General features: G+C 44.3%; 1 protein-coding gene across 3 annotated transcripts in view; it reads right to left on the bottom strand.

The window, feature by feature from the left end:
- The window catches only part of FHIP1A (FHF complex subunit HOOK interacting protein 1A), a 512,772-nt gene extending 497,729 nt beyond the window's left edge, over positions 1-15,043 (bottom strand). The window contains exon 1 of one of the 3 annotated variants that reach the window (XM_078676922.1): positions 14,648-15,043. The gene's annotated coding sequence lies outside the window, so the exon portion shown is untranslated. The remainder of the gene's footprint in view (positions 1-14,647) is intronic. The other 2 variants (XM_078676921.1, XM_078676920.1) reach the window with 2 other exon arrangements.
- Between the last annotated feature and the right edge of the window lie 239 nt (positions 15,044-15,282).

The following is a 15,282-nucleotide window of genomic DNA, read 5'->3' as shown; positions in this document are numbered from 1 at the left end:
GTATGAGAACCGAGATCAGGGACACAGCCTTCTTCATTAACCTTGAATCAGTCTTCAAGTCTCTCTAGGGGAAGACATTGGCAAACATAGCTTCTGAAAGCAATGAGGAGGGATGCCATAAACCCCAGAAAAAGGAAAGGGGTGGGGGACTTCATTTTGAATTTGCTCTATCTCAGAAAGGATGGCCACCTGGATTACCAAGAATTAAATACAGTGCTTAGACACCTTTACCTTCCAGATAAAGGTCAACCATAAAGCTGGAGAAAGGCCAAGGATGAGACACTTCTTCCTCCTTTCACTATATAAAGATAATTCATAGAGAAGGTAGCTGAATGGAGTTGAAGAGTTAATGAGTATCCAGGCTGTTGCCTTTTCTTCAAGGGCAAGAATTGACGTAAAGGGGAAGGTGGTTGAGAGTATTAGGACTAGCATAGAAAGAGGTAAAAGGATTTTAACAAAGAGTGGGTTTGGGGAGTCACAGTGGATTCTGAGTGCCACCGTGTTCTCTACCCAGGAGAAGAGGATCCAGGGGACCTCACTTAAGAGACAGACTTATCCACATGGGAAATCAACAAAAGACTATTAAAGAAACAGAGATCTCTTTTTGAAAGACAGGGAATGTGGGCTTGAAATTATATATTAATTAGTAGATACGATATAGAGTATAACAGAAAATAAATTAAAGAGAACTACTTCACTTAAAAAGCCATGGCTGTTCAGTAAATTAAATATAGAAGGTTTTGGCATTTCTTGGTAAATCAGCTCAAGAAGGTTTATGCTGAAAGGGATGTATGCAGCTAAACTGAGTCGATCCTGCACAAGAATCATGTAAATTTGGAAAACATTTAACCGTAATGAACAACTAGGTCATAGAGTTATTTGTACACTTTGTAAACAATGCCAATTTAATTATACTTGCTTCTAACAAAGAGTTATTTTGTTTAAAAAACGGTTACTTATTTGTTTTCAAGGGATGTTATTGTAAACACGTGCAATAGAAGAAAATTGCCAGTTACAGATAATATCTTTCTGCCTACCACAAACTAGATGACAGAAACACAGCCAATGCTCTATTATAAGTTTCAATAACAGTTTTGTTCTCGACATATGTCAGAAAGTATAAGAGATAAAGTAGTCACATTTTCAACAGAAAACCATTTCACTGTTTGATCTTGGGAAGATCAAAGAGACATAACCATTCAAGATGCCTTCAGCCCTGCCAGTCCATAGGAAGACATGGTAGTGAGGTACTGATCAGTTTATCATGGCTGAAGGCACTTCTGAGTCACAGTATTGTTGGTATTTTGCCAGTAGGCCCCTACATAATCAATGCAATTGAAAGAAGGCCAGGTAAGACCTACTCATGTAACCAAAACTCCTGTACCCGTAAAATGTTCAAAATCAATGTCTTGTCCTACAAATATTGTATTCACGCATTATTTTCTATCACATAATCACTCGACTATTGCAATATCAAGCTTTTATGGAATATCATGCCTAATTCTCTGTATAGAATGTGGATAATCTCTAGCATGCTTCCCAACTCTTTGTGATTAATGGCGTTGTCACAGATTTGAGTTAAATTGGATGATTCCACCAAACTCTGAAGCACTCACAGAAATACAAACAAAAGAAATGTATGACTACCTTGCAAAGGGAACTCGAAATATTAACGGATTGAGCCAGGTAGTATAGAGAGTTAAGGCTGTCAGAAAGGCAAGCTGAGGTTGGTTTGGCAGCATTAGCAATATGTACGAGTTGAAAGGGCTGCATTGGTTGCCACAGGGAAAAAAAGACAAACAACAGCAATAATGAAGATAATACAAAACATACTTGGATATGACAAGCCTGCAATAAGAAATTAGACAACTGGGTGGAGGACTGACAGCTAAAGAGGTAGACAAATAGTCCAAAGATGCAGGGGCACTAAATGAGGGAAGGGAGATAACTTAATGGGCTATAGGTCAGGCAGCGGGTGAGAGGCAGCCTCAGAAAAGAACAGAGATGGATGGAAAAAGGTAGTAGAGTGAAAAGGTCATAAGACGATGATACCAAGATATAGTAAACAAAGTACCAAGCTGAGACAATCTGGTTCAACTATCTATTTTTGCTACTCTTGACAATGTAATATCTTGGATAGAATAAATGTCCTACCATGTTGGTGCAAACCCTTCAATCACATGCAATGGGCTAACTGAAATATATCAATGTCCAATTTACAGTTGTATCTCTAACCTACTATTGCACAGATCAAAATTTATGCTGAAGAAAAGAAAAATACAAAAATTCAAAGTGCCTCTCTATTCACTGCCTTTAACTTCTTCCTTGTTTAATTAAATACTAAGAGATTCCAACATCTGCAGAAGATCATTCTGATTTCTTGAAGAAGAAAACCTTTTACTTCAACCATGGACCTTCCTGCATCTCCTCAGCCAAACACAAAACCACAGCACCTTCTGCCCCTAAAAGTATTACTGTATCCCTGATTAAGACAAATTAAAATGTTATAATTATTCAAAAGTCTTTGAATCATTGAGGATCGAAATCATAAAGTTTTTCTGTTTATATGCATCTCTTACTCCAAGAATTTTACGAGCACATTGCACCTAGGCCATGAGTAAGACACAACTACTCATGGAAAAAGCTGCTGGTATCAGTCCCTTAGAGAAAGGTTCATAGATTAAAAATAAACAAAACGATTTTCACAGCAGTTAAACACACCAATAGTTTCCACCATAAGGCATTACATTACCACCAGGAGGCTATCACCTCTCATTCACATACGACGGTTTCCAGCTTAACTCTCTGCTTTTACAGATAGCATTTCCAGACTCGAGAGCGCTAATGATAAAAGAAAGATAAGCAACCCACTCATTCCCAGCCCATCCACTACCTCTCCTGTGTGCTTTTGGTTTCATAAATTGATTTTGACACAATTCAACAAATATACAAGAATTTACTGCTCCTCTATTGTAGATAATGTGACGTCAGATGATAACATAACATCATGTGCCACATATCCAATGCAATTCATACTCCTGATAACAAATGCATCTACCTCACAAGGGGTGTACTCTCTTCCCTCAAAACTGTTCTAAACACCCCAAAAGCTTAACTTGGCCCAAATCCCATTTATTAACAAACCGATTAAGAAAAACACCAGCCATCTAACAGCAACCCACCCGTCGAACAATAGCCTCCTGGCTTTTTACCTTTCAAGTTTTACACTAAAATGTTGCAAAAGTTCTCACTCCAGATACTGGAGTTTGCCTTTCATATTTTGATATATGCAGGGAAAATCAGGTAGTCTTACTTAACCTTTCAATCAACTTCTTTTATTGAAGATTCACACCTCTACTCTCTAGTCGATCTTCTATGATGAGGTGCAGTAGGATGGAAATATCTGAATTCATTATCACAGCGATTATAACTTGTGAGACCCTGAAGAAACAACACACTAATGTTTTAAGGCATGAAACACGTGTTGACCTACGTGTGTTGTTTTTTTGTCCTTAATAAGAATTCTACATTCAATGAATGTATTATGCTTATTCAGACAAGAGTCTCTAAATTGCACCTATAAATACATATGACAATATATAAGTGAAGACCTCAAAACCTTTGTCTAATTTGAATCACGGCAGGGGGAGGGAGCACACTGCCTCTCATCCCAGCACAGTTTACCCTTTCTAGGGATACACAGCACTGGCTGCACCAACACGGGTGAAAAACTAAAGCATGACACAGAATAAAGTGTTATCATGCACAGCATGTATTATGATGCATCGGGGCAAACTGAGTGCTGGAGTGTGAGGCAGTGTGCGCCCACCCCCTCCTATCTAATTGAATCACCCCAGAATACGAACATTTCAAGTCTCATCTCAACAACTGTTAAATCAATATTGTGTTTTGTGTCATTACTGAGCGTATTACTTTGCTATCTTAAATGTCTTCATGTATTATGTATCATACTCTGGTTCACCTGGGACCAGGTTTTTATAATAAAAGTTTTAAAAAATTATTCAATAACAAAAAACAGACACCAATGATGAATCTACAAATCTGCTATGTCCTTCAAAAAAGCCTAGAAATCATCTTGATATCAAATTAATAAGCTATACTCACCCCAGAATGGGGTGGAAAGTTTCAATTATGTTGCACTTATAAAATCTTCATTATTAGGTAGGTGGAGCAATAACTAGTAGTTGTAATGTGATATCAACCTCCATGGCACTAATAAAACCTTGATTTAATAGAATGTATCAAAAGTTTAACATTCTCCAATACTTAGAGCCAAATTACCCTTTGCCATAATTCAAGAGGAATGTTACACATATTACAGAGCTCAATAGGCAAATCCTTCCACGCTCAAAAGATTAAAAGCTACGGGGTCACTTTCAATTTATGTGTGTCATTTCAAGCACAAACCTCTCTATTATTTTATCCAGAAATGTATCAGCAACATGACACATTTTGGACTGTAGAGACTTTCAGAATCATTACACAAATGAGGGCTACTTCTAAGAGAGCTAAAGCAATGCCATTCAGAAAGAGAAAGATCACCCTTCTCAAAAAACATCAGGTGCTGCAAAAGACTGCATCAGATTAATCTCCAAAGCGGACCATCAACAGCACACAAAGTCAGTTTTTAAGGCTTTCAATTGTCTGTCTACTACAGATAGATGTCAATTTGAAGTGCTTGTCTTGGTCATAAAAAGGAACTAAGCTACTGCAGCCATCTCTTCTAGATACATAACTCTTTAACACTAATAAGCCCTTACAATATATAAACTAGTTGATTACCAGCATTATCAGTTCTTTGATCAATGTTTTGGTAATAACCATGCACTCCCTCAAAAACATACTTTCAGACAAGTATTTGCCTAACATAGCTGTGCTGCCAGCACTCGTAGGATCCTTGATGATTTTGGGACATATATACCTTTAAAATATTCAAATTAAGAAAAATACAAACTATTGGTGCAAACACTTTTCCAGAGATCCACGTTCCATGGGAATGTGTCACCTTTGTGTGAATGATACAACGAGATGCTGAAGCAATAAGTCACCACATATCTTCTGAAGATCCTCAAACGTCAGCATTTTTCTTACTTAAAATGCTAAAGAACGTTGCTTCCTTCCACCTTCATATGCATCTTGAGAAATACCAGATTAACTTAACATGGTTTTTCAGGCACTGCCTGATAAGGGAAAAAGGACTACACGCACCGAGTGTGGCACAGAATGCATGCCCTGCCTTTTACAGGAGTGGCCACATTGAACCTAATGTCACCCCCTTGAGAGTCATTGGCAATTTGAAGAACACCAGAGTACAAGCACCCATATCAACAGCATGTCAAACTTGGATAACTCCATATATTAGCTTACATTATCAATAGAGGACTGTCACTCTTGGGGTACCACAGTTCTTTCAAGCACAAAGCGGGGTTACTTCCATCAATACCACAAGAAGCTAAAACGGAGAGAAGGTGGCTATTTTCAAGGAACTGAAGGAGAAAATGGCCAGAACCAAGGCACTCGCAGACAAGTACCCAAATCCGTCAAAATACGCTAATAATTACAGTTTATCAGAACATTATTTACAACTTTATTCCCTGTCAATATTATACAAACAACAGAAACTCACATACAGATTTTGCTTTTTATGTGGCAGAAATTGGGGTTACGTAGACTCAACCACCCTCCAGAAGAGGAAAATACATTTCATGTGGTGCTGATAGGCCTCCCACAGTCTACTCCCGCAATTCCCATGCTTCAAGACATAGGTTAGAACATTTTTGTTGATAAAGCAAAAATGGTCCCATGCAAATGTAGTTATCTATTTGGTGCAACCCTGTCTCCATCATGTTTTTTTAGCCAATTTTTGTTTGCAGTTATGATTACCACATTTAGATAAATCTCTTCAATGGGCAGACATATACCTATAATCTGCGTTAGCAGATTACTGATATTAACATGGCATCACAGTAATATCAACAGGAGTTCCTAGTTCACTCTACAAACTTGAAAGAAGAGTGGAACAATAAAGAGGTCATGGGGAAGCGTCAGCTCAATCAGTAGTATTACAATCATCACAGTGGATCCATTCCATGTCTCATCCCTCTAATCTCCACAAGAGGTCATTAAAATATCCGGAGTGTCTACACATGGCAGTGTAGTATCATATAGGACTTTCGGGGCATGCATCTAGGGAGTATTGGTATATGTGTAAAAGAGCACAGATAGTAATGTCAGCACCACAGTACATCAGGAGTGGAGCCTATACAAGCCGAGAGCAACAATAAGCACAGTAGGGAGGTCACAGAGTCACAAATCCAGCAATATTCGCACAATAGCGGAAACAGAAGCGGCATCACTAATTAAACAGACTCTCATATACGTATTCAAATCAGCCAACAGTGTTTCCCAAACCACTGCTATAGGGTAATTGAGTATTCCACGAGCCTCCTCTCGTCGAAGCGCCACTGCTTCAGCCCACCCCTACTTAAGCGTCCCCATGCAGCAATGTGGGAAAAAAATGTGCATTAACTGTCAGTGTCTGGGCCTTCTAGTGCATGGCTATAAGTCTACGGGTAATTCACAGTGCTAAATCAATTAATCTATTGGTGGCTTTTGCATTCTGGGGCACTTAAACAGTCCCAGTAGAGCGTCTTCCCGCATGCATACATCTGTGCGACCAGTCACCTCAATCAAAGTGCTAGACACCTCTTCCTTCCATAGTGACGTGACTCCTGAACAAATCCAAAACATGTATACCATGTCTGCTCCCATGTGCTGGCACCTATGACAACCAGGGGAGAATCCAAACATTTGATGTTGTCTAGCTGTGGTAAGATAGGCTCTATGGAAGAAATTATGCTGGATGTATTTGAACTTTGCGTTCCTAGATACTTTCCAAGGGTATAGACCACCTCTTCCCATTCTTTCTGTGTTAGTACTCTTCCCGCATCCCCTTCCCAGCATCTACGAGTTGCAGCCAGTGGGTCTTGTGTGGTATATGCTAGTGTTCGGACAAGCCATGTAATGAGCCTTCGGCCACTACCCATTATATTAAGCGTTTGACTCAGAGTGTGTTGGGCAGGCTCAGTGTCTGTAATACCCCAGGGCTTCTCTAATATAGCCATCAGACTACCATAAGCTAGTAAATGTCCGGCATGGAGCTCATACTCTTCTTGTAATTGATCGTAAAGTAATAGCATTCAGTAACCGTACAGGGACCCTAGTTTGTATACTCCTGATGTCCCTCAGGCCTTCACTCCTGCCCTACCCAGCATATCACAAAAGGGAGCAAGGGAGTGCTATGGGATCTCAGTCAAGTATTGAGGGATACTGCGATGTAAGCAGTTATGTGCTACCTGTAACTGGCCATTCACATTTGGCGGAGTCGGGCACCAGGTAAAAAGGTATGCTGGACTACTTGTTGCACACAGATGAGGTTGAGGAGACCCAGTTCTGTAAGGTGCCCTGCTAGCCAAAGCATACGCCACCGCAGCTGCGCTGATAACAATGCTCAAAATGTAGGGCTCCCAATCACCCTTTGTCCATAGGCAGTTGTAGTTTATGAAGCGCTAAGTGCCATCTCCCATTGTACAATAAGAAACGCCCCAGCGCCAAGTGTAACATGCGAAAGTAGATTTGGGAATTTTGACTGGTAGATTATGAAAAAAGTACAATAAGAAGGTACCATCACCATCTTAGCCAGTGATACCTGGCCCTGAACAGTGAGTGGCAATGTACTCCAAAACACCATCCAGGGGTGCAATGATGCTATGGCTTTTGCAAGATTGCCATATATTAGTCCTGCATCTCATTTTTATATATTTATCCCCAAGTAGCGAAATGGGTGGGGCTCTCTTTGTAGCGAATGAGAATCCACAGTGTAATGCTGTTGGGGCAACCAGAGAGCAATGGAAATAAGCAGGATATAGCCCAGCTCACAGCCAGGCGTGCAGCAGCTCGGAATACCTGCAATATGGTTCGTATTCCGTTATAACCTCCCGATTGTCCCGTCGGTATATTAACATGTAATCCACATACAAGACAACATGAGCTTCTCCGTTCAGCAGTATTCCCCATGCTTGCCCCTGTGGCCAAGTCTTTAGGCCAGGGGCTCCATTGCTAAAGCAAAAAGCAAGGGGGGCAGCAGACCGTGCTGCGTTCCCCTGCTCACTGGGAAAGGGGTAGAAATGCATTGATTAATCCTTACCCATGCTGTGACTTCAGCATACAAGAGAGGTATTAGACCATGCATTCGTCCTGTGATGCCAAAGGTGGTCATAGTTGAAAACAGACACCCCCAATCCACTGGGGCGAAAGCCTTCTCCAGGTCCAGTACCATGCACTCCACATATGGCAACTCGACTGAAGAAAGCTCCAACACTCTGTCTAGGTGGCGGGATTAAGAGTGGTTGACCTTCCAGGCACAAAGCCATTTTGGTCCGGGTGTACCAGATGTGACATGTGCTCGTATAGTCGGCCCGCTATGCCCTTACTCAGTACCTTATAGTGTATCCCAGCAAGAACAATGGGTAGTAGGAGGCAAGCTCTAAGGGAACCTTCTCTGGCTTCAGGAGAGATACCAAGAGGGACTCACACAATGTGGGTGGGTACTGACCCTCTGATTAGGCTGCTTTGCAAAGTTCCAGTAACTTTGGGGTGAGGCTGGCTTGTAAATCTTATAAAATTCTATTGAAAATCCATTGAGTCCGGGGTCTTGCTTGTCGCAACGGTGTCTTCATCTTTAACTGAAATATTCTGATGAACTGGCTTCATCTTAAGAATTATATCATGCTTCCAAGAAGATTCTCAGGGTGACACATATTTCTTGAATACCGACTGATTTGCTCCCTATTATGAAGCAACATGAAGATATACTGGTATAAGCCTTGAAAATATGCATGGGCAACAGACAGGGCGGTCCTTTATCCCTTGTGCTGTTTGTGATCACTATAGAGCCCTTTGCTAGCATCGTCAGGGTAAAGGTCAAGGGAGGAAAATCCCACTGCATGACAGGGATGATAGTATCTCCCTCTATATTGACGATAAGCTTTTATACGTGCGTAACTTTGCGTCGGGGGATCGCCTGGAGGGGATTCCCTGTAGCACCTATTGGGCGCCTTTCTGGTCTGTGGAGACAGTAGCAGGGTTCCGCTGGTAATGCAGGCACCTGTTGCCCATGGGAGCCCCTATATCTTGGGGTGGGTGAAACCTTGGGGTGATGCTCCGGCCGCTGCAGAACAGTGTCACATGCTGCGGATCACTGAAACTTCCCATAATGGCAAGGATAGCACTCACTAAGATGATTCTCTTGCCTAGGGTGCTACACTTTTTTTTATAACTTCTCGCTGTGGATTCCTAGATCCTGGTGCTGTACTCTAGACACCTTGATGTGGGAACTGACATGGGATTGGGCAGATACACAGCCTCTCTGCACATTCTCTACCCCTCTAGCAGGGAGGGAGGCCTCTGAGTCCCCAACCTAGAGCTGTATCACACCATGGCTCAGATTCTGTGGTAAGCCAAATGGCTGGTGGGCCTCCATCGGGAGGAACTGGGGTGTTATGGTGCCCCACATAGTGAGGGGGCATTGATAACCCTTTTACTGGGGTCGTCCGGTACTTGTCCAGCTCCCTAAGCTGATGGAGATAACCCTGTGTAGCTGGAAGAAGTGTGCGGTCTGTGGGGTGCTCCCTGCCCAATGCCCTGGTGGGCCCTTTGATTGGTATTTCCGCCTCCAGAGGTGGGTACTTCATGGGAAGTAGGCTTGCCACGTCGATAGCGGTGGAACTAACTTCAATTGGGGATAGCTTTCAGGAGGGTAGCTTGTGGCCACTGGTCGAGCTGGTGGTAGACGCCGGCCTGCCTGCCTGCCTCTGAATTTTTGACACATGCTGCCATGACTCAGTAGATGCATGCACTGTGGCAGACGAGGCAGACTGAGCCACCAATGCACGAGGGGCTGCAGATTGTCCTTACTTTTGGAGGGGAATGCAAATTGGTCTCTTAGCTTTACAAGTAGGCTTAGCTCCAAGCTCAGGTCAATCTGAGGTGGCTTCAGCGACAATGCGGGACTGTGCACGCTAGGGACATTAGCAACAAATGACTGAGGCAGGGAATTGGAGAGGGTACAGACGGTTTCTCGTAACACCCAGATATACCCAGTTCAATTACCTTCATATGATGAATCTCACTCCTCACAGGCTTAACACAATATGGGGTAGGTCTGATTACAAGTGTCCCCGTTGCCAGGAGGTAGATGCTGATTTCTTACACCTGACCTGGTCTTGCCCTGGTGTAGCCAGCTACTGAGGACAGTGAAGGTCGACCTGGAGCGTACATTGGCCATACAGCCCTGCTATGTTTGGAGGTATGCCTTTCTGGTCTGCTCCCTAGGTTGAGAGTTGGGGATTGGTGCTCGGTTTGTGGGTCTGGCCTTGGTTCTAGCTTGGCAGACTCTAGCCATGCACTGGAGATCGCCAGGACCCCCCCTTGTAAGTGGAAACGTGAGGTTGAGTGGTGGCCACTGGCTGAGGAGTCTGCTCTGCTGGATGAGGAATGGCATGGCCTGCGGCGCCAGTTTCTTGCAGATGATTGGGCAATGACATTGGCAGTCTTTGTATGGTTGAGGGATGGCTGACTGTGAACCTGGTTGTCCTACACAGAGTTCGAAGTGATTTTTTAAAAAGTAGGGGCACTGTGATGCTGTGCACAATGGGGGCAGGTTGAGTGAATGTGGGGCCGGTGTGGTGTCAAAAGGGTGGCTAAAAATACTAAATATTCAGTAACAATTTTCGGTCTTTCAACTTCAGGTGTGGACGCATAAAATAACACACAGCTTAAATGTAAATGCAAGTTAAGTTAATCAATGGGAAATGCACTATCATAGTTTATGAAACCGCAACTAGAGGTCTGCACCTGTTACCAGAGTGCCACAGAATGTAATCCTGTTTGGAACAGTGGAGAATAATTAGAGGCGAAACACAGGCCCCTGCAGCTCCTGAGGCACAGGGCCTGTGTTGTGGGCCTTTAAAAAGCACACATTTCATAGCTCAGTTGGTAACACATTTCCAAAACCACTCAAAAATATTCTGTGTCATCAGGTAGTGTCAAGTGATTCCATTAATTAAAGCCAATACCCGCATCCGAGCTCCCTTAACATTTGCAAATTGACCTATGGCGCAAATGTACATTTCTTTCAGGTAATCAGGCACCCTGGCAAGAAGGCTTCTTTAGCGGCTTGCCCAAAATCGGTTTCAAAGCACAGAAGACTCCCTGCCTTACACTGCAGCTGAAGCATTTCAGCTCTCGGAATTAATTGTTCCGTGAAGGTTATCTTTTCACAGAAAGTAGGGGAACTGTTTTCCATAAATTAAAAAAGTATGGGAACAACGCGCCTCCCCGATCCCGCCCACTTCAACCACTGATCCTATTCTGGGTGCTGGACACGACTGACATTGCTACGAGATTTGAATGCATGCACATGTTGACCTCTTGCCCAAGTTTGACTTATTGTTTTGGATGTGTTGTTCAGTGGCTGCCGCCACATACAAAAGGTGGTGAGGCGGGGGAGGAGTGGGGTGCGTGGCAGGGGGAGCATGGGGGGGGGGTAATAATAAAAAGGAAAAAAACGTACCTTAAGTTGTTGCGCCTGATGTTTCCTCTTCCTTGTCCCAGCAAGCACTGGGGCTGCATCAGACTCCCTGTCCCTCTGCAGCACGGGGACTGGCCTGAGCGGGCTGGAAAGACGCTCTGATCATGTCAGGGAGTCTGTGGGGTTTCTCCAGCCTGGCTGTTCAATGTAGACAGCTTAGAGAAACCGAAGTGTGTATGTGTGTTTTGGTCTGAGACGGCCAACCCAGCACATATGCGCACCTAGAGAGTGCACATAGCACTCCTCCACTCCCCTCCCATGCCTCGGCACTGCCCTGCCTACAGTGCTGACTGAGCCAGCTGCTTAAAAATAAAACGATAATCAAATATCATTTTATTTTTTAGCTGCTGGCCCCGAGCTGTGCAGAACTTCATCTTGTCTATTGGAGGCCTCTACTTGCACATCTGATAAAGTTGACTATGCAGACATGCTGTTTGTTAATTGCTGAGGGAAAGATGTGAATGCCAATAAACAAAGTTTAAAACAAATATATAAGCCTTGAAACAAAATAACACTGTGAATAAGATGAAGAACTTAGGTTTTGTGTTCTCTCAGTTGTCTGTGCTCTCTACTCTTTGAAACAGTTCATCAGCAGAAAAAAGAAAAACAAAGTAATACAGTCTATGCATTTTACTGGCAAATGGGTGCTGTAAGATGGCCCAACGGTGCCCTTTCTTCAGGAAAATGTAGTGTTCACTCTTTCTGTATACTAAAGTATACAAAAACGTGATGGATGGAATATTTGACTTACTCTCAGCCACTGGTAATCACTCGGCTGCATCCCACTCTGTAGTTATTTTGCACACCATGCCACCTCAGCTTGAATGCAGGCTTATGCAAATCAGTCTTGACCTTGCTACAATGGGAACAGTCCAGACCGACCTGCCGGGCCAGGTTCTCTCTGAACTGGAGCGTGGTCAACCTTGGATCAGTTTCGCCTTAGTTAGGTATGGTTCATCAGCCATTTATCGCTTGCTTCCAGTGACACAGTGTGCACGGGACCCACGCCTGGACATTACCGTCCCACTTGGGGCGACACACTAATTAATTTAAAAAAATTGACTTCCAGTCTCTGAGATTAATCCAAGCATTCCAGCCATCACTTTTTGTATGCTTTAGTGCGTCACTCTTTCCCTATAGACTCTGTAGCTGGCCAATGGAATCCTAGGCATGTTTCCCAGTCCGCCTCCAAAAAAAAAAGCAAACACTCTGAGTGTCGAAAGGATTAAAACAAACAAGGTCTTACTTACTGGGAAAGTGTGGCCCTGCCCTTCTTACACCCCCTAACTAAACTCGAACCAGCGCAGCACCCCAGGCTAAAATAAGGTTGTTTGCGGCCTGCTGTTGATGCACAAAGCATGACAAGATGCCGCAGTCGTCCAACAAGCAGATTAAACTAAACTCGTGGCCTTGAATAGGAAAAATATTGAACACTCTACTGGTGGCAGCGTCGCTATTGCCCTAGACACGGCCATACATACGGTGCTCTCTCTTGCACCATCCTTGGCCTAGCGCCACGCGGCCGCTCAGGTAACCGGAAACCAGGCCGCAGCAGCAGTCAGCTGGCAGCGAGGCCTGGGGAGCCCCAGCAGGTGATGCGGGATTGTTTCCAGCAGGCTACACAGGACTGACTGCTTCTAGTTGTGTCTGGGAAGGTCAGTCGCTGCCAGGCCCGACAAGGAAGGGGAAGATCCCTCAGCCCACACCAGGCCAGGCAATGCTACCGGCGCAGGTCTCTAGGTGCATACAAATATCTCTTTTACTCTCACAGACTCTGACGTGTAAGGTCTCTGGTCTCAACTAACATTACAAAAGACTATTGTCTTTAGAAAAAAATTCCAGGACAAAAGATGACTTTTTTTTTTTTACAAACAGTGAAGCGCAAATAGAATAGTTTCAGTCATTTTCTACCTACATATTAACCCATTCTTGCGCATATCTGTCTATTCTCAAATACACCAGTTAGTAACTTAAAATGAAACCAGTTATTTTGATTATATAGTGTGTATCCTTTAAACCGTGTTTACTCTTCTTTAGTGTGTCATACGGTGTGAAATCTGTTTATTTACGGGTAGGTTCTGTAAGTAATAGCTCTGCTCAGTTCCTGTTCATTATGAAACGTTTTCTTTCCACTCCACCCTCACTAACTACTCTCTGTTGACCCTTGGAGAGTGATTCAGCTACAGACAGGCTCACAGGCTATGCAGTGCTGCTATTACAGCTTGTGTAACCCACGGGGGCACTGGCACAGGCAGAACCTTCTACACGAGAGGGAACTTTATTCCTTTATGGCTTAACCTCACTGCCATTTATAAACAAATTAAGATTAGCCACAGCCAAATTAATACACAAAATGTGTCACAGGAAGTAGGCCTTGTATACTCTTATTTTATAAAAACAGCTACATGTTTATAGGTGAAAATAGCTACAAAGAAAAACAGTACTAAGTGAGCACATGAGTTTAAACACAATTGGTGAACACTGACATTCGTAGGTACTTAACTCAAACGTCCTCTTTAATTAACTCTCTGCCTTTAAAAATATTGTATACTGATGTTATTGCAAATAGATGCAATGTGAAATTAGTTGCAGAAAACAAAGCCAATATCAACGTTAAGACTGTAGACTAAATTAAAACAAGTTAATAAAAAAATACGCTTTTCAAGATGTTGGCAAGTAATCATGGGGCGGGCCACTTCACCGCCAGGAATTTAGCCTAGATGACTCCTTCCCATCTTTTTTTTATGGCGATATGTTATCGTACAAAAAACAAACACAGCTGTGGTGTGCAGAGAACAGTGCCTGGCTGCGCGTACGTCACCTTGCCGCTGAAGCGCGCGCTCACACTGACAGCCAGCTGCCTTCATTTCACCCCATGTTCACTGGCCTGTGCACAGAACTCCGCACAAAGAGAAAGAAACTACACCCACCCACATTTCACTGCTCCTGCGCCGCGCTGGCGAGAGGCAGACATACCTAGAAGTCGGAAGGGCAGCGCACGCCAGCAGCGCCCTTCTCTCCAGCTGACACACTCCTGTTGCTCTGAATCTGGGGGCAGGCGTTGTTGTAGGGCAGCCTCCCTGCCCCGGTGCCCGGCTGGCGACAGCAACTCCGGTGCACGAGGAACAGGGCAGGTAATCCCCCGAGCTGCCTGTGCTGCTGGGTTATGACATGTCAATCCCCCGGGAGCCGGTGTCAGACTGGCTCCGCCCATCCAGGGGAGAGCAACAACGAAGGAAGACGGCGCAGGCTGCCGCCACCTCTCCACGCGCGCCCAGGAGGATAGCGCACGGGAACAAACAACGCCAGGTACACTGCCTGGCAGGAGCGGGGCGCAGGCGATGCCACCTGCAGCTGGCGATGACAAGCCTCGGCTTGCCCTGGTTGGTGGAGGCCTGAAGGAGGGTAGGTGAGGTGTGCCCTGCTCAACGAGGAGCCGGCTCCGCCCTCCGTCTCAATGTACACAGGGACGCCTGCGGGGACTGGGCGTGCCCGCTGCTGCTCCAGCCAGCCTTCCCCCTGGCTCCTGGCAACACCACGCGGCTCTGTGAGGGGCTTGTGCAATGTGGCAGGCGGCGAGCCCGGGACCCCGTCACACGCAACCCATGCAC

The sequence above is a fragment of the Lissotriton helveticus genome, chromosome 2_1, assembly GCF_964261635.1.
Source record: "Lissotriton helveticus chromosome 2_1, aLisHel1.1, whole genome shotgun sequence".
Lineage (NCBI taxonomy): Eukaryota > Metazoa > Chordata > Amphibia > Caudata > Salamandridae > Lissotriton > Lissotriton helveticus.
The sequence above is the reverse complement of the archived record's forward strand: the minus strand, read 5'-3'. Positions and strand labels throughout refer to the sequence as shown.